Consider the following 23,505-nt stretch of genomic DNA (forward strand, 5'->3'; position numbering starts at 1 on the left):
ACTCTTCCTTTTAATATCCCTTTGAGCTTGTCATAATGAATTTATAAATTTATTATAAAATTATCTTAATAAAAAGGAATTTTATGTTAAAAATCTTTTTCTCCTTGTTAAAACATGTGTTTGTTTTCCAAAAAAAAGGGGTGTTTTTTTCAGAAGGATTAAATTTGGAAAAAACCACTTGTCATTTTGAAATTTTTGCACACATGCTGCTCACTCTATGTAGTAACAAACAAAACTTTATTTTAAAATTAAATTTTCTTTTCACAAAATTTGACAATTGTAATCTTTTGCTGTTTTGTTTGCTCCCTGAAAAAGGACAATTGGTGGTTAAACTATATAAAAGCAAAGCTATAGTGGTTGCTTTTATCGCCCCTCAGGGTGGTTATTTAAGGGATTTTGATGAATGACAGCAAGGACATTTATTTCAAATGAAAACAGTTTTTGTTTTTCTTAGTTTTCTATAAGAGAAAATATTGTCATTTTGGTTGCAAAAAACTAAAGTAATAGAAATTTTTAGGTATTTCAAAAAATTTTGAAAAATTTAAGAGAAAATGTTGAAAGATTTTATATTATTAAAAAGCTTTAAACATAAGCTTTTAAATAAGGCAACAAGTTTTCTAATCGGTTAATATGTGTTTTTCTAATTTATCTTTAAAGTTTGACAACAAAAGATTTTGGCAAATATTTTTAGTTTTCTCAATTTTTTACATAAAATTTATAAAAATTAAAAAAGCCATGAAAATTTTATGGTATTTAAAAGTTTAGACCAAAAGCTTTTAATTAAAGCTAGAATCTCTAAAATCGCTTAATATGTATATTTGTAATTTACAACCAAACTTCGTTGAAAGAAAAATATCAAATTTTTTGGGATATTTTTCATAATTTTTGCCTAAAATTTGTTTTAATCAAAAAATCATTAAAATTTCTTTGGTATTTGAAAGTTTAGACCAAAAGCTTTTAATTAAAGTTAGAATCTCTTAAATCGCTTAATATGTATTTTTAAAATTGTCCATCAAACTTCATTGTAAGACAAATATCAGATTTTTTGGGTCAGTTTTCATAATTTTTGCCTAAAATTTGTTTTAATCAAAAAAGCATAAAAATTTCTTTGGTATTTGAAAGTTTAGGACATAAGCTTTTAAATAAAGTACGAAACTCTCAAATCGCTTAATATATATTTTATAAATTTTTCATCAAACTTCGTTGTAAGAAAAATATCAGATTTTTTTGGGGTATTTTTCATATTTTTGCCTAAAATTTATTTTAATCAAAAAATCATTAAAATTTCTTTGGTATTTGAAAGTTTAGGCCGTAAGCTTTTAAATAAAGTACGAAACTCTCAAATCGCTTAATATGTATTTTATAAATTTTCCATCAAACATTGTTGTAAGAAAATTATCTGATTTTTTGGGATATTTTTCATAATTTTTGCCTAAAATTTGTTTTAATCAAAAAAGCATTCAAATTTCTTTAATATTTGAAAGTTTAGACCATAAGCTTTCAAATAAAGCTTGAATCTCTCTAATCGTTTAATGGGCATTTTAAAAATTTTCCATCAAATGTCGTTGTAAAAAAAATATTCGATTTCTTGGGTATTTTTCATAATTTTTGCCTAAAATTAGTTTTAATCAAAAAAACATTAAAATTTCTTTGGTATTTAAAAGCTTAGGACATAAGCTTTTACATAAAGCACGAAACTCTCAAATCGCTTAATATGTATTTTTAAAATCATCCACAAAACTTCGTTGTTAGAAAAATATTCGATTTCTTGGGTATTTTTCATAATTTTTGCATAAAATTTGTTTAAATCAAAAAAGCAATAAAATTTCTTTGGTATTTGAAAGTTAAGACCATAAGCTTTTAATTAAAGTTAAAATCTCTAAAATCGCTTAATATGTATTTTATAAATTTTTCATTAAACTTCGTTGTAAGAAAAATATCAGATTTTTTGGTGTATTTTTCATAATTTTTGCCTAAAATTTGTTGTAAGCAAAAAAATCAAGAAATTTTTTTAGTATTTGAAAGTTTAGACTAAAAGCTTTTATATAAAGCTAAAATCTCTCAAATCGCTTAATATATATTTTATAAATTTTTCATCAAACTTCGTTGTAAAAGAAATATCAGATTTCTTGGGTATTTTTCATAATTTTTACATAAAATTTGTTGTAAGCAAAAAAGCATGAAGTTTAGATCAAAAGCTTTTATATAAAGCTAAAATCTCTCCAATCGTTTAATAAGTATTTTTTTAATTTCCCACCAAACTTTGTTCTCAGAAAAATATGCGATTTCATAATTTTTACATAAAATTTGTTATACAAATTTTGTATTATTTTTCTTATAAAAAAAGGAAACACCTCCACTCTATAATCTATTTTTTAACCAAAAACTCCCCAAAAGTTATAAATATTGAAAAAACAATAAAATGTTTTTTTTTATAGTTTTTAATCACACTCCCAAAAAAAAACATTTCTTTCTAATAATAATTCTTATCACTGTTGAAAAGAATCTACATGTTTAAGTCATAAAAATTTTTGTTTTTTTCTTTTTTTAAATGACCTTTTGAAAATCAATAAAGAAAATATTTGATTTTATGAAACATTAAAAAATTTATTTATATACAGTTGCAGGCAGGCAGGCGGCTTTAGTCTTTTTATCAATCAGAATTGTATGTATTGACCACGATAAGAAAACGATTTATTTATGTTTATAGAGGATTTTTATTAGGAGTATGTTTTTTCATAAATTTTTATTTTATATTTCCCTTTATAAATTTAATATAAATTTAAATATAAAAAAAATTTAACATAAGATAAGATTTGCTTGGTTTTTAATAATAAAAATTAAAGTGTATTGGCAACATTGTTTTTTAATTACCATTATTTTTTTAACAAAAAGTGCTAAGAGTGAGAGAGTGCTTTAAAAAAGAGAGAGAGAGAGAGCGTGAAAGGAATTTTAGTAATGCCACTGCATTTTAGAGATTTTTTTTAGGTCAATTGGTTTATTTTAAAGTATTTTTTTTTCTAAATTTTATTATTTTTTAATTAAGCAAAACATTTGATTTTTCTCTAAATTTCTAATATTTTTAGTAATTTTTATAAAAAAAGAACTCCAAATGGTTTAATTGACCTTTTTGATAAAAAAGTTATGTATATAACCAATAAAGTAATATTATTTTTTTAAACAACAGTGTCTAACAAAACAAATATAGCAAAGTTTTTTTATTTATCATAAAGCTTTTAATATAAGCTTTTCAAATGTGTAAGATTTGTTAAAATTGTTTAATTTTAAATATCTTTAAATTGCTTTTAAATTGAAGGCGATTTTTGAGGTTTATAAAGAAATTACTTGTTTCTTATTTTTATTACAAAATTTGTTATAATCAAAAAAGGTTAAGTTTTTCTTTTGTATTCAATAGCTTATAACTTAAGCTTTCAAAATATGAAATTTTTTTCCAAATCGCTTGATATGTTATTTTGTAATTTTACCACAAACTTTCGACGATTTTGAGGTTAATAACATTTTGAAAATTTTTGTTATTTTTAGCACAAAATCTGTTATAATCAAAGAAGGCTAAGCTTTTCTTTTGTATTCAATAGCTTATAACTTAAGCTTTAAAAATATGAAATTTTTTTTCAAATTGCTTAAATTTCATTATAAACTTTCAACGATTTTGAGGGCAATAAAATTTTGAAAAATTTTCTTACATTTAGCACAAAATCTTTTATAATCAAAACAGGTCAAGTTTTTTTTGGGGGTTTAATAGCTTATTACTTAAGCTTTCAAAATATGAAATTTTTTCCAAATCGCTTGATATGTTATTGTTTAATTTCAATACAAACTTTAAACAAATTATTGTTAATAACCTAAAACTAGTAATTCGACCATTTCTTAAACAAAATCTGTTATAATCAAAAAAGGCTAAGTTTTTCTTTTGGGTTAAATAGCTTATTACTTAAGCTTTCAATATATGAAATTTCTTTCCAAATCGATTGATATGTTATTGTTTAATATCAACACAAACTTTGAACAAATTTTTGTTAATAACCTAAAACTAGTCATTCCACAAGTTCTTACACAAAATCTGTTATAACCAAAAAAGGCTAAGTTTTTCTTTTGCTTTTAATAGCTTATAACTTAAGCTTTCAAAGTAAGAAATTTTTTTCCAAATCGCTTGATATGTTATTGTTTAATATCAACACAAACTTTCAACGATTTTGAGAGTAATAAAATTTGACCATTTTTGTTATTTTTAGCACTAAATCTGTTATAATCAAAAAAGGCTAAGTTTTTCTTTTGGGTTTAATAGTTTTCAACTTAAGCTTTTAAAATATGAAATTTTTTTCCAGATCGCTTGATATATTATTGTTTAATTTCACCACAAACTTTCAGTGATTTTGAATATTTTCGTTATTTTTAGCACAAAATCTGTTATAATCAAAAAAGGCTAAGTTTTTCTTTTAGGTTTCAAAGCTAATAACTTAAGCTTTCAAAATATAAAATTTTTATTAAAATTCCTTAATATGTATTTTTTTTAAATTGAATTTAAAATTCAAAAAAATTTTCATATTTTGCTCTACACTGTTTCTAAATATTTTTATTTCCCTTAAAAGCGTTTATTGTTGTTGTTGTTTGTATACTTATTTTTTTTTTTTTTTTGTTTTGGGATAAAATAAATATCAATATTTATTTTAACAGAAATGAAATAGCAAAAACAAAAAAAAAAAAAAAACAAAAACACTGATTTCCTTTTCATGGACTAGAAAAATGAACACATGAACATAAGTGGCCTGATATAGCAACGCACATATGCAGACTTTTCATATAACAAATATATGGGGAAAAACTGAAAATGCCATTAAAAGCCATTAACTTACAAAACGAAAATGAACAGACGGACCTAAACTATACAGCAGCAGCACATGAACAAACAATAATAATAAAAGCAATATTCGAAAAAAACACTAGATAAAAAAGTTATTTAGAAAAAAAAAAACTAAATAAATATTTTCCAAATATGTTAAGTTTTTTTACTTGTTTAAGAATAATATATTTAAAATTTTTTCAACATAATGAAGAAATATTCAAAATTTTCTCCCCCACTAGGTGGCCTTTTCTGCTTTACTTTACAAAAATTCAAAAACTAATTACTATTAGTTTGAATATTCATTTCCCTCCATCAATGTCAATCATTTTACACTGTTTATAAATATTTATTATAATAATTTTGTTCACTAATAAGTTTTTCAATACAGATAGTTGTTTATGTTAAATAATAAACTAATAAATTTATTTATTTCCTTAAATCAAACTTTATTACATTCATTTAGCTTTTTTCCCTCTAGTAAATTTAAAACAGAAACTATAGACAATAATTGCTACAAATGATGATGATGTTGTTATATTGATGTTATTGATGATTAACAAATAATGTGTGAAAATTTCTAAATATTATAAACTAAATAAATCAATAAACTACGATTTCCTTTTGCCGACAGTGGTCGGCGAACCATTCATTATTGTATTGAAAATAAAATTAATGTTGATATTTTATTAACAATTAAAACAATTTGAATATAAGTGAGATTGATCTGATCTGTAGTCAAGACTATACACTAATCTATAGTCAAGACTATAGAACGATCTATGTATAGCCAAGACTATACACTGATCTGTAGTCAAGACTATAGACCGATCTATAGTCAAGACTATAGACTAATCTATAGTAAAGACTACATACTGATCATTAGTAAAAACTATAGACTGATCTATGGTCAAGACTATGGACTGATCTATAGTCAGGAACTAAACACTGATCTAAAGTCAGGAACTATACACTGATCTATCGTCAAGACTATAGACTGACCTATAGTCAAGACTATAGACTGATCTATAGTCAAGACTATAGACTGATCTATAGTCAAGACTATAGACTGATCTATAGTCAAGACTATAGACTGATCTATAGTCAAGACTATAGACTGATCTATAGTCAAGACTATAGACTGATCTATAGTCAAGACTATAGACTGATCTATAGCCAAGACTATAGACAGATCTATAGTCAAGACTATAGACAGATCTATAGTCAAGACTAAAGACTGGTTTATAGTCAAGACTATAGACTGATCTATAGTCAATACTATAGACTGATCTATAGTCAAGACTGATCTATAGTCAAGACTATAGACTGATCTATAGTCAAGACTATAGACTGATCTATAGTCAAGACTATAGACTGATCTATAGTCAAGACTATAGACTGATCTATAGTCAAGACTATAGACTGATCTATAGTCAAGACTATAGACTGATCTATAGTCAAGACTATAGACAGATCTATAGTCAAGACTAAAGACTGGTTTATAGTCAAGACCATAGACTGATCTTTAGTTAAGACTAAAGACTGATCTACAGTCCAGACTATAGACTGATCTATAGTCAAGGCTATAGACTGATCCAGATTATAGACTGATCTATAGTCCAGACTATAGACTGATCTATAATCCAGACTATAGACTGATCTATAGTCAAGACTTTAGCAGATCTATAGTCAAGACTATAGACAGATCTATAGTCAAGACTATAGACTGATCTATAGTCAAGACTATAGACTGATCTATAGTCAAGACTATAGACTGATCTATAGTCCAGACTATAGACTGATCTATAGTCAAGACTATAGACTGATCTATAGTCAAGACTATAGACTGATCTATAGTCAAGACAATAGACAGATCTATAGTCAAGACTAAAGACTGGTTTATAGTCAAGACCATAGACTGATCTTTAGTTAAGACTATAGACTGATCTACAGTCCAGACTATAGACTGATCTATAGTCAAGGCTATAGACTGATCCAGATTATAGACTGATCTATAGTCCAGACTATAGACTGATCTATAGTCCAGACTATAGACTGATCTATAGTCAAGACTATAGACTGATCTATAGTCAAGACTATAGACTGATCTATAGTCAAGACTATAGACTGATATATAGTCAAGACTATAGACTGATCTATAGTCAAGATTATAGACTGATCTATAGTCAAGACTATATACTGATCTATAGTCAAGATTATAAACTGATCTATAGTCAAGTCTATAGACAGATCTATAGTCAAGACTATAGACTGATTTATAGTCAAGATTATAAACTGATCTATAGTCAAGACTATAGACTGATCTATAGTCAAGACTATAGACTGATCTATAGTCAAGACTATAGACTGATCTATAGTCAAGACTATAGACCGATCTATAGTCGATACTACAGACTAATCTATAGTCAATACGACAGACTAATCTATAGTCAAGACCATAGACTATTTTATTAAAATTAACTAAAAGTTTATTTTAAAAACTTAAGTTTATTTCTTAAAACCCCCATATGTTTTTCTTAATTAACATATTTATTTTTTGTTTTCCTAGTCTTAGCGGATGTTTCCTTTTTTTCCTGTTCTTTTAAAAATTAACATTTAACAAAACCTTTAGCTTTTAAACATTAACTAGTGGGTTTTTCTTTATATGAATTTTTAGTTATTATTAGTATTTTTTTTTTTTGCCATGATAGACATGTGTCATTTTTGTGTTAGTTTAAGGGACAACATAAGTTATTATTGTATTGTCTAGTTATCAGACTTTATATGTAAAACATATGTGTATGTTTAAGGTTGTTTCTAAGCAGTTTTAGCTTAACATGCAACTGGAAATGTTATTAGAATTACAAATTTTTCTTTACGCGATAGGGTCTTTAACAAGGAAGTTATAGGGATTGTAGAAATTTACATAAATAAGAAACAAACAAAGCTAGAAATTAAAGACTTTTTTTAAAGAAAACAGGGGAATTAAGAGGGCAAAGGAGAGGGAAGAAACCACAAATTTTGCTAAACTTTTTCTTCACTATTAGATAGTTTACAGCATAAGCTTTCATATAAAAGAAATTTTAATAAAATTGCTTTATATCACCGTGTCCGTCCCCGTCTCATTTAAATTACTGTCATTTTAAAGTTATTTGGGACTGTCTGTCTGTCTTTCTTAACATTATTATTACTATAAAATTATTTTAAAAGCTCTGTAATAGTTTGTTGTTTTTATTTAATGTTTATGTTTCTTTGGACTTGTTGTTGTTATGGCTGTTTTATAACCTGACATTTTTTTACGATTGTTTTTAATGTTATTAACAACTAACATGTCACTTTAACAAGCCAAAGTGAGAAAGTATAAAACAACAATAAAAAAAAACGCACTTGTAAAAAAAGTGTGTATTTTTATGGGTTGTACAAAAAAAGTACTAAACATTTTGCTACATTTTTCTTTAATAGGCCTAAAAAAATGGCTTTAAAGTAGTAAAAATGTAATTATTTGTCTGCTAGAGTTTTAAAGCACAATTTTGAAAAGAAGAACAAGGAATAGAAAAGAAAAATTTATAAAAAATTTTTAAAATAAACATTTTAAAACAAGTTCATTGATTTGTTGTTGGCAGGTCTTAATTTTTTTCAACAATTTTCTAGACTCTACAATTATTATGTTTATATGTTTTTGTGTAATAAAATAACAACTTTAAACTACCACAACTAGAACTAAAACTCCTGTACTTCCCTTTTAAACAACTCTGATTTGTAAAATGTTTAAAATTACTCTGTACAGTAAATAAACTGTGAACTAAAATAAAAAAAAATAAAAAAAAAACAAAAAAACTTCACTCTCTATAAATATTTCCTCACTATGACCTGATGCTGGTTTTCAGTTGGCAGAGATCTTGTGATGCCTGGAAGCTAAAAATCATATCAAAACTACAACTAAAATGCATACAAAACACATGCTGCTATACTAAAATAACAACATTATTTTGTTGTTTTTGTTATTGTTGTTGTTTTTTTACAAATCACAAAATTACATACTAAACGAAAAAAATATAAAGTCTTATTTGCCATCATGTGGCTGTTGAAAAGTACTAACTACTAGCCGGGCAATTATAGGGTAAGGGAAAAAGTTTAATGTCTATAGTCTGGCCCATATATTAACTATAGATTGACTATTGGCTAGCCAATAATCTGGACTATAGGCTGAATATGGTCTAGTTTATAGATTGATTATAAATTGGACTATAAACTGAATATAGTCGACCTATAGATCAGACTATAGTCAGTCTATACTTTAGGCTACATTCATGCTAGAGTAGAGAATATGATCAATCTATAGTCCAGACTATAGTCTGCTTATAGACCAGGCTATAGTCGAAACCATAGATAGTCTATAGTCCGAACTAAAGTCAATATTTAATCATGACTAAAGTCAGTCTACAGTAATCCTATAGTCCGGACTATATACAGTCTATAGTCCAGACAATAAGCAGTCTGTAGTCAAGACGCCAGACACTCTTTAATATATACTATAGTTCATCTATAAACTAGACTATAATCAGGCTAGACTTTAGTCAATCTATAGGCCAGACTGTAATCAATCTATAGTCCAGACTATAGTCAGTCTATTATAAAGACTATTGCCAGTCTAACGTCCAGTCTATAGTTAGTCTATAGCCAAGACTATTGTCAGTCTATAGTCCAAACTTTAGCTAACTATTACTATATAAATAATGTCAATATTTAATCATGACTATAGTCTGGACTGTATACAGTCTACAGTCAAGACGACAGACGGTCTCTACTATAAACTATTGGCTAGACTATAGACAATCTAAAGGCCAGATTATAGTCAATCTATAGCCCAGACTATAGTCTATCTATAGGCCATACTGTAATCAATCTATAGTCCTGATTATAGTCAGTCTTATAAAGAATATTGTTAGTCTAATGTCCAGCCTATAGTCAGTCTAAAGTCCAGTCTATAGTCACTCCATAGCCGAGACTATAGTCAGATTATAGACCAGACCATAGTCAAAATAATGTCAATATTTAATCATGACTATAGCCAGCCTATTAATCCCATAGTCCGGACTATATACAGTTTATAGCCCAGACTATACGCATTCTATAGTTAAGACGACAGACAGTCTATAATATAAACTATAGTCAATCTATACACTAGACTATAATCAGTCTATAGGCTAGACTATAGTCAATCTATAGGACATACTATTGTTAAACTATAGGCCAGACTATAGTCAAACTATAGGCCAGACTATAGTCAGATTGTAATCAATCTATAGTCCAGATTATATGCAATCTATTGTAAAGACTATTGTCAGTTTAAAGCCCAGTCTATAGTCAGTGTATTGCCCCTGTAATAGCCAGTGTATAGTCCAAAGTAATCCTATAATAATCCGTCTATAGTAATCCTATAGTCCGGACGACAGACTGTCTATAATATAAACTATAGTACATCTATAAATTAAACTGTAATCAGTCTATAGGCTAGACTATAGTCAATCTATAGGACAGTCTATAGTGAAACTATAGGCCAGACTATAGTGAAACTATAGCCCAGACTATAGTGAAACTATAGGCCAGTCTATAGCTAGACTATAGTATGTCTATAGGCCAGACTGTAATCAATCTATAGTCCGGATTATAGTCAGTTTATTATAAAGACTATTGTCAGTATAATATCCAGACTATAGTCAGTCTAAAGTGCAGCCTATAGCCGGTCTATAGCCCAGACTATAGTCATTCTATAGTCCAAACTGTAGCCAGTCTATAGTCCAAACCAATGTCGTTGTCCGACCATAGTAATCCTATAGTTCGGTCTATATACACTCTATAGTCCAGACTATAGACAGTCTATAGTCAAGACGTCAAAGAGTTTTTGAATTTTTTCCCTTAACCAATATTTTATGCGTTTTTGTACAAGAATTTCATTAAAAAGAATATGTATATAAAACAGATAGAACGATAAAGTATCGAAGAAAATGCAGCAGTTAAAAGTATCTTTCAAGAAAATTATAGACTTTTTGATTTGCTGTTAAAACGCCCCTTTTTTCCCTAGGTTCCTTTAAACGAATTTTGTTTAGCCGTTTTTCAAATCAATATTTTTTTTGGTTTTATTACATTTAACCATAATTCTAATGTTATTTTAAATACTTGTTTTTGTCTATATTAAAACCCCACCTTTTTTAGTTAAAGAGGGTTTTTGGCCGGCAGACAGAAAAATTAATATTTCATACACATATTTTTATTAACAAGTGTCAACACGTTTAACTTAAATCGGTTTTACAAAATAAATATTAATGTTTTTGACCATAAAAGTAATAAGTTTTTTTTTCATGAAATTTAATATTTACAAAATTAATTAAAAATTCCAAGCATAATTTTATTAAGTTTAAGCAATTGCTTTATATTTTAGGTTAAGAAACATTTGTTTTTAAATTAAACTTAATTTTTTTGATTTCTAGGAATTGTTTTTTTTTTTTTTTTTTTTGGAAAATAACTGAATTTTTGTTTTTTTTTTTTTAATTTACAAAGGCGCCATTTGACCGTTTTAATTGGTCTATAAATTATGACATATAAGTTTGAAATCAAAAACCTTAAAGTTATTTGAAAGTTCATTGAGCATAAATTTAAAATTTTATAAATATTTTTAAAAATATTTTTATATTTTTCAATTCTTACCATTTTTTCCATTTTTTATTATTGCTGTATAATTTTATAATTTTCAATTATAGTTGTTGTTGTTGTTATTCCCCAGCAATTTACTTCATTAAATATTTGCAAATTTCAATCATATAAAAAAAAGAGCTGTAAAGATAAAAATTATAAAAAATTTTTTAGATTAAAATAAATATTTGCACAATAAAAATAAACACAAACAATATAAAATGGAAAATAAAATTAATTAATATTTAATCTACAAAAAATAAATATTTAAATTTAATTTAAACAATAATTTCCTTAAGGAAATATTGAATATAAGATTTGTATTTTTAGTTCAGTTCTAGCTCAGTTGTAGTTTAGTTGTAGTTTAGTTGTAGTTCAGTTGTAATTCAATTGTAATTATGTTGTAATTCAGAAGTAATTCAGTTGCAGTTCAGTTGTTGTTCAGATCTAGTTCTGTTCTAGTTCTATTTTAGTTCTGTTCTAGTTCTTTTCTAGTTCCGTTGTAGTTCTGTTCTAGTTCTGTTCTAGTTGTGTTCTAGATCTGTTCTAGTTGTGTTCTGGTTGTGTTCTAGTTCTGTTCTAGTTATGTTCTAGTTATGTTCTAGTTCTGTTCTAGTTCTGTTCTAGTTCTGTTCTAGTTCTGTTCTAGTTCTGTTCTAGTTCTGTTCTAGTTCTGTTCTAGTTCTGTTCTAGTTCTGTTCTAGTTCTGTTCTAGTTCTGTTCTAGTTCTGTTCTAGTTTTGTTCTAGTTCTGTTATAGTTCTGTTCTAGTTCTGTTCTAGTTCTGTTCTAGTTCTGTTCTAGTTCTGTTCTAGTTCTGTTCTAGTTCCGTTCTAGTTCTGTTCTAGTTCTGTTCTAGTTCTGTTCTAGTTCTGTTCTAGTTCTGTTCTAGTTCTGTTCTAGTTCTGTTCTAGTTCTGTTCTAGTTCTGTTCTAGTTCTGTTCTAGTTCTGTTTAGTTCTGTTTTAGTTCTGTTCTAGTTCTGTTCTAGTTCTGTTCTAGTTCTGTTCTAGTTCTGTTCTAGTTCTGTTCTAGATGTGTTCTAGTTCTGTTCTAGTTGTGTTCTAGTTGTGTTCTAGTTGTGTTCTAGTTCTGTTCTAGTTCTGTTCTAGTTCTGTTCGAGTTCTGTTCTAGTTCTGTTCTAGTTCTGTTCTAGTTCTGTTCTAGTTCTGTTCTAGTCCTGTTTTAGTTCTTTTTAACAACTTTGAATAGCATGCTTTATAAATCTGTATGCTTTGTCTAATTTCCAAACAGCAACCATATAGAGCTGTTGACTTTAAGGCAAATGATGTAAATAAAGTTAAAGCCATTTTGTTGTTGGTGAAATACATTGTTTACATTTGTTTATAAAAAAATCAAGATCCAACATGGCGTTGTAGTGAAAGAGATTTAACTTCTTACGGGTGAGAAAAGATTACCTGCTAAAGTAAATTAAACAGATTCTTTAGCATTTGCCTAATAAAGGAAATTAATTTATTAAATAATTACTTAGTGTTAAAAGAAAAGGGCAAGATTTAAGTTTATATTTAGTAGTTGGGAGTATTAGTTAATAAATAAAAAAATTGGAGACTAAAAATCAAAGATGAACTTTTTTTAAATTTAGTTTTTATTAAAAGTATGTAACTTTAAATTAGCTTTAGTTTGCTGTAACAAATTTTATAATATTCCTCAATTGCTAACAAAAATTGCCTAATTTTAGGCTTTTTCTTAACACAACTATTAATTACATGTCCCCTTCCTTGAAAACAATTAAATAAATAGCCTCATTTTTCCCAAAAAAAAAAACAACAATAAAAACTATATTCTCCGCTTATTTAATTACTTTTCCTGCCAATAAATCATTCTTGGTCCAAATACAAAGCAAAAAAATATGGCAGGACATTAATTACCAACAGTAAAAAAAAAAAAAAAAAAAAATCTGGCAGCTTCAATCTCTATCTCTCCCTTAAACAAAAGCTAAATAACGGTTAATCATAGATTTTTTGCTTTGTTCTATCCTTCTCTCTTTCCTTATTACACTCCCTCCCTCACCAAATAAAGCTCTAGTTTTTGCTACACATTAGTCGCAACAGGCATGGAAAACTTAGTACTTTAGTTCTAGTCTATAGTCTAGTCTAAAGTCTAGTCTATAGTCTAGTCTATAGTCTAGTCTATAGTCTAGTCTATAGTCTAGTCTATAGTCTAGTCTATAGTCTAGTCTATAGTCTAGTCTATAGTCTAGTCTATAGTCTAGTCTATAGTCTAGTCTATAGTCTAGTCTATAGTCTAGTCTATAGTCTAGTCTAGTCTATAGTCTAGTAGTCTAGTCTAGTCTATAGTCTAGTCTATAGTCTAGTCTAGTCTATAGTCTAGTCTAGTCTAGTCTATAGTCTAGTCTAGTCTATAGTCTAGTCTATAGTCTAGTCTATAGTCTAGTCTATAGTCTAGTCTATAGTCTAGTCTATAGTCTAGTCTATAGTCTAGTCTATAGTCTAGTCTATAGTCTAGTCTATAGTCTAGTCTATAGTCTAGCCAATAGTCTAGTCTATAGTCTAGTCTATAGTCTAGTCTATAGTCTAGCCTATAGTCTAGTCTATAGTCTAGTCTATAGTCTAGTCTATAGTCTAGTCTATAGTCTAGTCTATAGTCTAGTCTATAGTCTAGTCTATAGTCTAGTCTATAGTCTAGTCTATAGTCTAATCTATAGTCTAGTCTATAGCCTAGTCTATAGTGTAGTCTTTAGTCTTGTCTATAGTTTAGTCTATAGTCTAGTCTATAGTTTAGTCTATAGTCTATTATATAGTTTAGTCTATAGTCTAGTCTATAGTCTAGTCTATAGTCTATTTTAGTTTAGTCTATTGTCTAGTCTATACCGTAGTATATAGTCTACATTCTACTTTAAAGTCTAGTCTATACTGTAGTCTATAGTCTACAGTCTAGTATATAGTCTAGTCTATAGTGTAGTCTATAGTCTAGTCCATAGTCTAGTCTATAGTCTAGTCTGTAGTCTAGTTTATAGTCTAATTTATAGTCTAGTCAATATTCTAGTTTAGTTACTCCAGTTAATACTAATTTAAGTTTTCCATGCCTGAGTCACCGGTTAAGTCATGTAAATGTAAAAGGAAATGGAGGAAAAAAATCATGTTGGTGGTTTGAGTGGGTGGTATAAATTGTTTACATTACACTCTCTCTCTAACTCTCTTTTTCACTCTCGCTCTAAACTAACGGTTTAATTTAACCCTAAAAAAGAGCTCTTAGAAGCGGGTTAAAGAGTAGGATGGTGTCAATGTTAGTCAAACTTAACTAATAAAGAGATAAGAAATAAACAAAAACAAAGAAATATAACTGTTTGCTGCTGTTTTTAGTTGTTGTTATAATATTTCTTTTGATTTCTTGTTGTTGTCTCGTTATATTCATTATGTTTTTTGTTTTGTTTTATTTTACTGCTGCTGTCGTTGTTGTATTTAAGTATTTAAAGGCGGCATTTTTACTTTTGATTTATTTCTTTATGTATAGTGTTATTGTTGTTGGTGTTGTTGTTTTATTTTCTTCTATCATTTCAATTTTATAGACCGTGTAACGTTCGTTTTACGCTGTTAGAATTTAATAAAGAAAAAACAAGTACAAATAATATGTGGGGGTAGTAATGAAAAAATATTGTTTATGACAAAAAAAAAAAAAAAAAACAAGAAAAAAAAACATCTAGTGAAATATACAGATAGTAAATGCAATACATATTTTTTAATTTGCGATTAATTAAAACAAAAGTAGAAACAACAAACATCTAAAAAAAAAATACAAATTGCTTTAAAAAGTGATGGAAAAAAGGAAGTAAGAGTTAATTTTCTAAAAATAAACCTTAAAGATTTGAATGTGATTTAATTTTGCTTAAAATTTAATACAGTTGATGGAATTTAGTCAAATTCAGCTAGCTGAATAGAGCTAATATTAAGAAATCTTAAGAAATAGCTTGTTTTAAACACTTCTACTTTAAAATTTATAAGTAGAAGTGTTTTAAAACATAAAATAGCTGAATTAAGTCATATTCAGCTAGCTGAATAAGGCTAAAATTATTAAATTTATAATGAAAACTATAAAAAGGTTAATTACATAAATTCAGCTAGCTGAATTAGTTTAAAAAGCTATATAAAGCAAGAAAATTAGCTTAAATTTCTATTTTAAGAATTTTTTTTTTACTTCAGCTAGCTGAATTGAGCTAAAATTAAAAATTATATTAGAAAAATTGTTTTAAATGATAATTGTAACAATTTTCTTCAATTCAGCTAGCTGAATAAGGCATAATTTTTAAAATTTATAAGAAAAAATGTTTTAAAATATAAAATAGCTTAAATAAGTCATATTCAGCTAGCTTAATAAGGTTAAAATGGCAAAATTTTAAAAAAACTTTGGTTTAATTTATAAAAAAGAGTTATTTACACAAATTTAGCTAGCTGAATTAGTTTAAGAAGCTTTATAAAGTCAGAAAATTTGCTTAAATTTATATTTTAAGAAATTTCTTTTAATTCAGCTAGCTGAATTGAGTTAAAATTGAAAATTTTATAAGAAAAAATGCTTTAAATGATAATTATAGCAGTTTTCTTTAATTCAGCTAGATAAGTGGCCAGATATTTGAAAAGTTATAAAGTTTTTTAACAACTTTCTAAACATTATAAATCATAAACTAATCTTTTCTATTTAATAATTTTAAAAGTCAATTGAAAGCTTATAGTATCGAAATGCAAATAAACAATTGACCAATAGCAATAATTTATAGATTTTCTATCCAAACTTTGAAAACTTTTACTTTATAAAAGCTGCTGATTTAGTTACATTATCTGTTTGTTAAAGAAATATATGTATTTATTAAATGTTGTTTTCTTTTTTTTATCTAAAAATGATGGATGTTGCAAATACTCATTAATATTAATTAAAACACCACATGTGTTAAATCATAATTCCCTGAATTATTACTTTAAACATAAAAAAGACTTTTTAAACTTTAGCCTTCTCCAACAGAATCTTTTTTTTTGTAATAACAAAACAATAAATTGTCAACCTTTTTTATTCTTTAACAAAAAATCATCTAAAATTAATGAGTTTATTTTGAAAATACCTTTTTTGTTGTCTGGTAAATAAAACAAAATTTTAAAAATATTTAACATAATTTTCCTCGAAAAAAAAAACAAAAATTTAAAGAATTTCAAACACCCCAGCAGACAAAAAAGAAACAAACCTTTTTAATTTGCTTTAAACAATAATTTATTTCTTGTCTACTAAAATTTTTTTTCAAATGTGTCTCTTTTTTTCTTCTTATAAACAACAACCTGTTTAAACTCTTGTTTTGTTGTTGTTGTTGCTTCTATAGCGTTTGACAGCAAATAATATTAAGTCAACCCGAAATGTTGGGGAACAAAAAAATTATAAAATAAATATTTTAACAAACATAAATGACTAATTAAGCACCCGCAGATGGTTTTCAAATTAATTTACACATAATTTATGGCTTTTTTGTTGTTTAAACAGGCACTACAACAACTACAATAAAAACAATACATTTTAAGCCATAAATAACAAAAAATTGACAAAATTCTTAAGAAATCAAAAGCAAAACATTTGAAATGTTAAGTGAATTTTATTTAAATTTTAACTACTTTTGGCATAAAAAATTTTAGTTAAAAAAATTTCTTTAATAAATTGTGAATTCAGCTAGCTGAATAAGGGTAAAAAGTTATATTTTACAGTTTAAACAAGTTTTCTAAAAAAAATTTTGAAAATTAGATCAATTCAGCTAGCTGAATAAGGGTTTTAATGATATTTCTTGGTAAAATTTTGCAATTTAACTCAATTCAGCTAGCTGAATAAGAGTAAGAAGACTTATTTTGCAGTTTAAAGAAGTTTTCTAAGAAAAATTTTGTAATTTAACTCAATTCAGCTAGCTGAATAGAAGTAAAAAGAACTATTTTATAGTTAAATCAAGTTTTCTAGATAACATTTTGAAGATTAGCTCAATTCAGCTAGCTGAATAAGGGTAAATAGAACTATTTTATAGTTTTAACAAGGTTTATACATAAAATTTAGCAATTTAACACAATTCAGCTGGCAGAATAAGAGAAAAAACAACTATTTTACAGTTTTAATGAAGTTTCTTAATAAAATTTAGCAATTTTGCTCAATTCAGCTAGCTGAATAAGAGTAAGGAGATTTACTTTAAAGTTTAAACAAGTTTTCTAGTTAAAATTTTGCAACTTAACTCAATTCAGCTAGCTGAATTAGTAGTAAAAGCATAATAAGTAAATTTTAACTGCTCTTTTAGGTTGTTATCGTATTCAGACCCAATTCAGCTAGCTGAATTACATACAATTTATATTATATATAATTTAAAGTACTTTTTTTAAGAAAATTTTAATTTTTAGCTTAATTCAGCTAGCTGAATTTGCAGTAAATGAAAAATATATTCTAAAATTTATTGCTTTAACGAAAATTTTTGGAAAAAAAATTTGTTTCTTTTTTAAAAAAGTATTAATTATTTCTGTTTTTTAACATTTGCAAGCAAGAAAAAAATATGTTTTATTTATGAGTTTTTGACAACATGAAAATTTATTGTTTCCTTGCAAACTTTTTTCTCTCTCTCCCCTCCACCTCCACTACAAATTCCCCATAACTCCCTTTTTTTTTTTTAAACACACAAGAAATGAATATTGCAAAATCAACACAAATCAAACTTGCATGTTGTTCCTTGATTTCCCCAAAAAATTAAAAAAAAATGTACAGAAAAAAACCAGCTCGAGAACACCAATATTGAGGAGCAAAAACAACAACAAATTAAAAAACATTATAAAACATTTTTGTATACATGATCAAGGCATTATTGCCTGCCGCCACGTTTAAAAAACAAACAGAAATTAATTATGTTTCGATACTCTCAACGTCTACGTTTTGCGTAGTGTTTATACAATATTGGCTGTTTGATTTTCTAACACCTAGGACTTGAAAAACGCTATTAAGGCCAACGAATTTTACTTCTTGTTTCGTCTGAATTTTAAAAATTTTTTAAATTGATTTCAAAACTTAAGTAAGTTACTCAGATTTTTCTTAACGCCGTCAATTTAGTCTCAACTGTAAATTTTCTTAATAAAATATCTGCTGTGTGTTTGTTTAAGTATCTTTAAAATACTCATTGTATCTTATAGGTTGGTATTTTCTTGCCTCGTCTTCTTCTTTTAACAATAATATTTGTTTTTTTTTTTAACGCTGTGTACTGTTGTTCTTTCTGTTCTTCGCTATAGGGTGTTGCTTTGGTTGCAACAGCAGCAACAATATGTTTCTTTTTCGGTTCTATGTATTTTTTCACTTTTAAATAAATGTTCCTTGTTAAGCAAGAGCAGCAACAACAGCAGCACCATCCATAAACGGAGTATTTCAACAGCAATCAGTAGACATACAGTTCAACAAGATGTGGAACAACAACAACAACATTAACTCTACAGATATATATCTTTTAATTTACGTTCTTATTTCATATGAAATGTAATATAACACAGCAAGAGGCGAAGCAGGCAGACACCACCAACCAGAACCATGAAAACAACAGCAACCAGCAACTAACAGAAGACCATCAACTAAAAGTTAAATTTTTTAAGATGGTATAATGAAAACGCAACAAATATGTATAACAGAAAATGCACAACTTGAGTAAATTTTTGGTAACAGTGGAGGGCAATTATATAGTACTATAAAGAAACTAGTAGACAAATTTGAAAATATTTAAGAAATTGAGTTAGATTTACGTCAATATTTGGCTAAAAAGCTCAAAATAATATCGATCGACAACACTATAGACTAGACTATAGAATAACGACTAGACCGTAGACTAGACTATAGACTAGGCTATAGACTAGACTATAGACTAGACTAGACTAGACTAGACTAGACTATAGACTAGACTATAGACTAGACTATAGACTAGACTATAGACTAGACTATAGACTAGACTACAGACTAGACTATAGAATAGACTATAGACTAGACTTTAGACTAGACTATAGACTAGACTATAGACTAGACTATAGACTAGATTATAGACTAGACTATAGACTAGACTATAGACTAGACTATAGACTAGACTATAGACTAGACTATAGACTAGACTATAGACTAGACTATAGACAAGACTGTAGACTAGACTATAGACTAGATTATAGACTAGACTATAGACTAGACTATAGACTAGACTATAGACTAGACTATAGACTAGATTATAGACTAGACTATAGACTAGACTATAGACTAGACTATAGACTAGGCTATAGACTAGACTATAGACTAGACTATAGACTAGACTATAGACTAGACTATAGACTAGACTATAGACTAGACTATAGACTAGACTATAGACTAGACTACAGACTAGACTATAGAATAGACTATAGACTAGACTTTAGACTAGACTATAGACTAGACTATAGACCAGACTATAGACTAGATTATAGACTAGACTATAGACTAGACTATAGACTAGACTATAGACTAGACTTTAGACTAGACTATAGAGTAGACTATAGACTAGACTATAGACTAGATTATAGACTAGACTATAGACTAGACTATAGACTAGACTATAGACTAGACTATAGACTAGACTATAGACTAGACTATAGACTAGACTATAGACTAGACTACAGACTAGACTATAGAATAGACTATAGACTAGACTTTAGACTAGACTATAGACTAGACTATAGACTAGACTATAGACTAGATTATAGACTAGACTATAGACTAGACTATAGACTAGACTATAGACTAGACTATAGACTAGACTATAGACTAGACTATAGACAAGACTGTAGACTAGACTATAGACTAGACTATAGACTAGACTATAGACTAGACTATAGACTAGACTATAGACTAGACTATAGACTAGACTATAGACTAGACTATAGATTAGACTATAGACTAGACTATAGACTAGACTATAGACTAAACTATAGACTAGACTATAAACTAGACTATAGACTAGACTATAGACTAGACTATAGACTAGACCATAGACTAGACCATAGACTAAACTATAGACTAGACTATAGACTAGACCATAGACTAGACCATAGACTAGACCATAGACTAGACCATAGACTAGAACAGAACTAGAACAGAACTAGAACAGAACTAGAACTGAACTAGAACAGAACTAGAACAGAACTAGAACAGAACTAGAACTAGAACAGAACTAGAACAGAACTAGAACAGAACTAGAACAGAACTAGAACAGAACTAGAACAGAACTAGAACAGAACCAGAACAGAACTAGAACAGAACTAGAACAGAACTAGAATGGAACTAGAACATAACTAGAACAGAACTAGAAGAGAACTAGAACAGAACTAGAACAGAACTAGAACTAGAACAGAACTAGAACTAGAACAGAACTAGAACAGAACTAGAACAGAACTAGAACAGAACTAGAACAGAACTAGAACAGAACTAGAACAGAACTAGAACAGAACTAGAACAGAACTAGAACAGAACCAGAACAGAACCAGAACAGAACTAGAACAGAACTAGAACAGAACTAGAATGGAACTAGAACATAACTAGAACAGAACTAGAACAGAACTAGAACAGAACTAGAACAGAACTAGAACAGAACTAGAACAGAACTAGAACAGAACTAGAACAGAACTAGAACAGAACTAGAACAGAACTAGAACAGAACTAGAACAGAACTAGAACAGAACTAGAACAGAACTAGAACAGAACTGAACAATAATTAAACTAGAACTGAACTAGAATTTATATTTTTAATTAAAATTTTTGATTTTTTGAATTTTTTATTAATTTTTGATACTTATGTTTCGTTTTCTTCTCTTTTCAGCTTTTGCAGTAATGTTTCAAAATCCAGCACAGTAAGTTTAATTTCAAAATTCTTTAAATTATTTTAAAATATTTTAATTTCTTAAGATTTTTTAAGCGAAATTGAATTTAGATTTTAATTTCTTTGGTTGCCAATTTCCAAATCTAAAAATCTTTTGTTTATTTTTAAAGAAATTAAATGTTTCTTTTTCTTGCGTTTTTGTTTATTTTAAAGATATTGTATCTTTATTTGCCCTTTTTTACTTTACTTTTTGCTTAATTTAAATTAATGTTTATTATGTTGTTGCTGTTGCTAGAGTTTTCTTGAAAGATTTTTTGATTTTGATATTTGCTGTTCTTTTGAGCCTACAGAATCGTTTTAATTAGCCTGACAATTTTATTTTATTTTATGTTTAAAAATAAAATAATTTTTTTTTGTTTTAAATTTAAAAATAAGAATTACCAAGGAGTTTTGCCAGAGAAATTGTCTTGGAATGGAATTATATGGTATGTTGGGTTTTTTTTATTGTGGTTTTTATTTGTTCCAAGGGGTTAAATACTTTTAGATTGATATCTTTCAAGTTCATTAGTTAAACATGTTACGACTTGGCATGATATATTGGTTGTGTTGTTTTTGAGAAAAAGAAACATTAAATCATTAATTGATTTGAGTTTCCTAAAGAATTTAAGAAAAATATACAAAAATAAAACCTTGAATTTAAAAAAAAAATGGAAATTTGTTATAGAAAATTTTGCTTTAAGTTTAAAATTTTAAAAAATGACATCATAGTTTTACTTACGAGATTAAACACTTATAAATTAACTAACGCCCACTAACACCACAATTACTTTATAAAACTTAAACAATTAAAAATTTTACAAAAATCTTTTTTTTTTACTTTTTAATAACTAGATTTGACTAAAAATAAAATTACTACTATTTAGTTGTTCAACCTACTACCATTTTTCTCTTTACATTTCTTAATATTTCTATCTTCAAATGCATTTATTTAATTGCTTTTAATGTTATTTGTCGTTTTATATCTTATTTATTAACTATCTATACACCGTTTATAACTAAAAGCTCAATCACATTTCCACACACTTTGCTGACTTGTCTAGATAAATAATATTTTTTATTTATTATAAAAAAATATACATAGAAAAAAACTATGAACACCATACACATAAAACTATAACTACCTAAACATCATATATTTTTTTATTATCTATCTATTGATACAAATAGACAACAACAACAGCAGAAACCACAAAAATAATTAAGTAAACGATTAAATGATTTATGGCCGTTTATTAGAAAGAATATAAATTTTGTAAATAATAAAGGAAAAAAAAAAAAACAAATTTTGAACAGATTGTTACACGAAAACAAATTAAAACAAGCTTTAAAAATCAAAAGCATTTGAAAGAAATGGTTTTTAACAAGAAAATTTTGTAATAAAATTTTTATTTTTAGAGAAAATCAAAATTTTGAATTAGAAAAGCGCTAAAACAGATCTACAACAGAACTAGAACTAGAACAGAACTAGAACAGAACTTCAACAGAACTTGAACAAAACTAGAACAGAACTAGAACAGAACTAGAACAGAACTAGAACAGAACTAGAACAGAACTAGAACAGAACTAGAACAGAACTAGAACAGAACTAGAACAGAACTAGAACAGAACTAGAACAGAACTAGAACAGAACTAGAACAGAACTAGAACAGAACTAGAACAGAACTAGAACAGAACTAGAACAGAACTAGAACAGAACTAGAACAGAACTAGAACAGAACTAGAACAGAACTAGAACAGAACTAGAACAGAACTAGAACAGAACTAGAACAGAACTAGAACAGAACTAGAACAGAACTAGAACAGAACTAGAACAGAACTAGAACAGAACTAGAACAGAACTAGAACAGAACTAGAACAGAACTAGAACAGAACTAGAACTGAACTAGAACAGAACTAGAACAGAACTGAACTAGAACAGAACTGAACTAGAACACAACTGAACTAGAACATAACTAGAACAGAACTAGAACAGAACTAGAACAGAACTAGAACAGAACTAGAACAGAACTAGAACAGAACTAGAACAGAACTAGAACA

The 23,505-nt window shown here is 27.3% G+C and overlaps 1 protein-coding gene across 1 annotated transcript in view; it reads right to left on the bottom strand.

Moving 5' to 3' along the window:
• LOC119610577 (frizzled-2) overlaps positions 1 to 23,505 on the bottom strand; it is a 51,945-nt gene that overhangs the window by 12,889 nt on the left and 15,551 nt on the right. The window contains exon 2 of the mRNA XM_037965858.1: positions 11,570 to 11,695. The gene's annotated coding sequence lies outside the window, so the exon portion shown is untranslated. The remainder of the gene's footprint in view (positions 1 to 11,569; positions 11,696 to 23,505) is intronic.

Source organism: Lucilia sericata, unplaced genomic scaffold (genome assembly GCF_015586225.1).
Source record: "Lucilia sericata isolate MDLA Ls3-8-SP2 unplaced genomic scaffold, ASM1558622v1 Contig001236F_arrow, whole genome shotgun sequence".
Classification (NCBI taxonomy): domain Eukaryota; kingdom Metazoa; phylum Arthropoda; class Insecta; order Diptera; family Calliphoridae; genus Lucilia; species Lucilia sericata.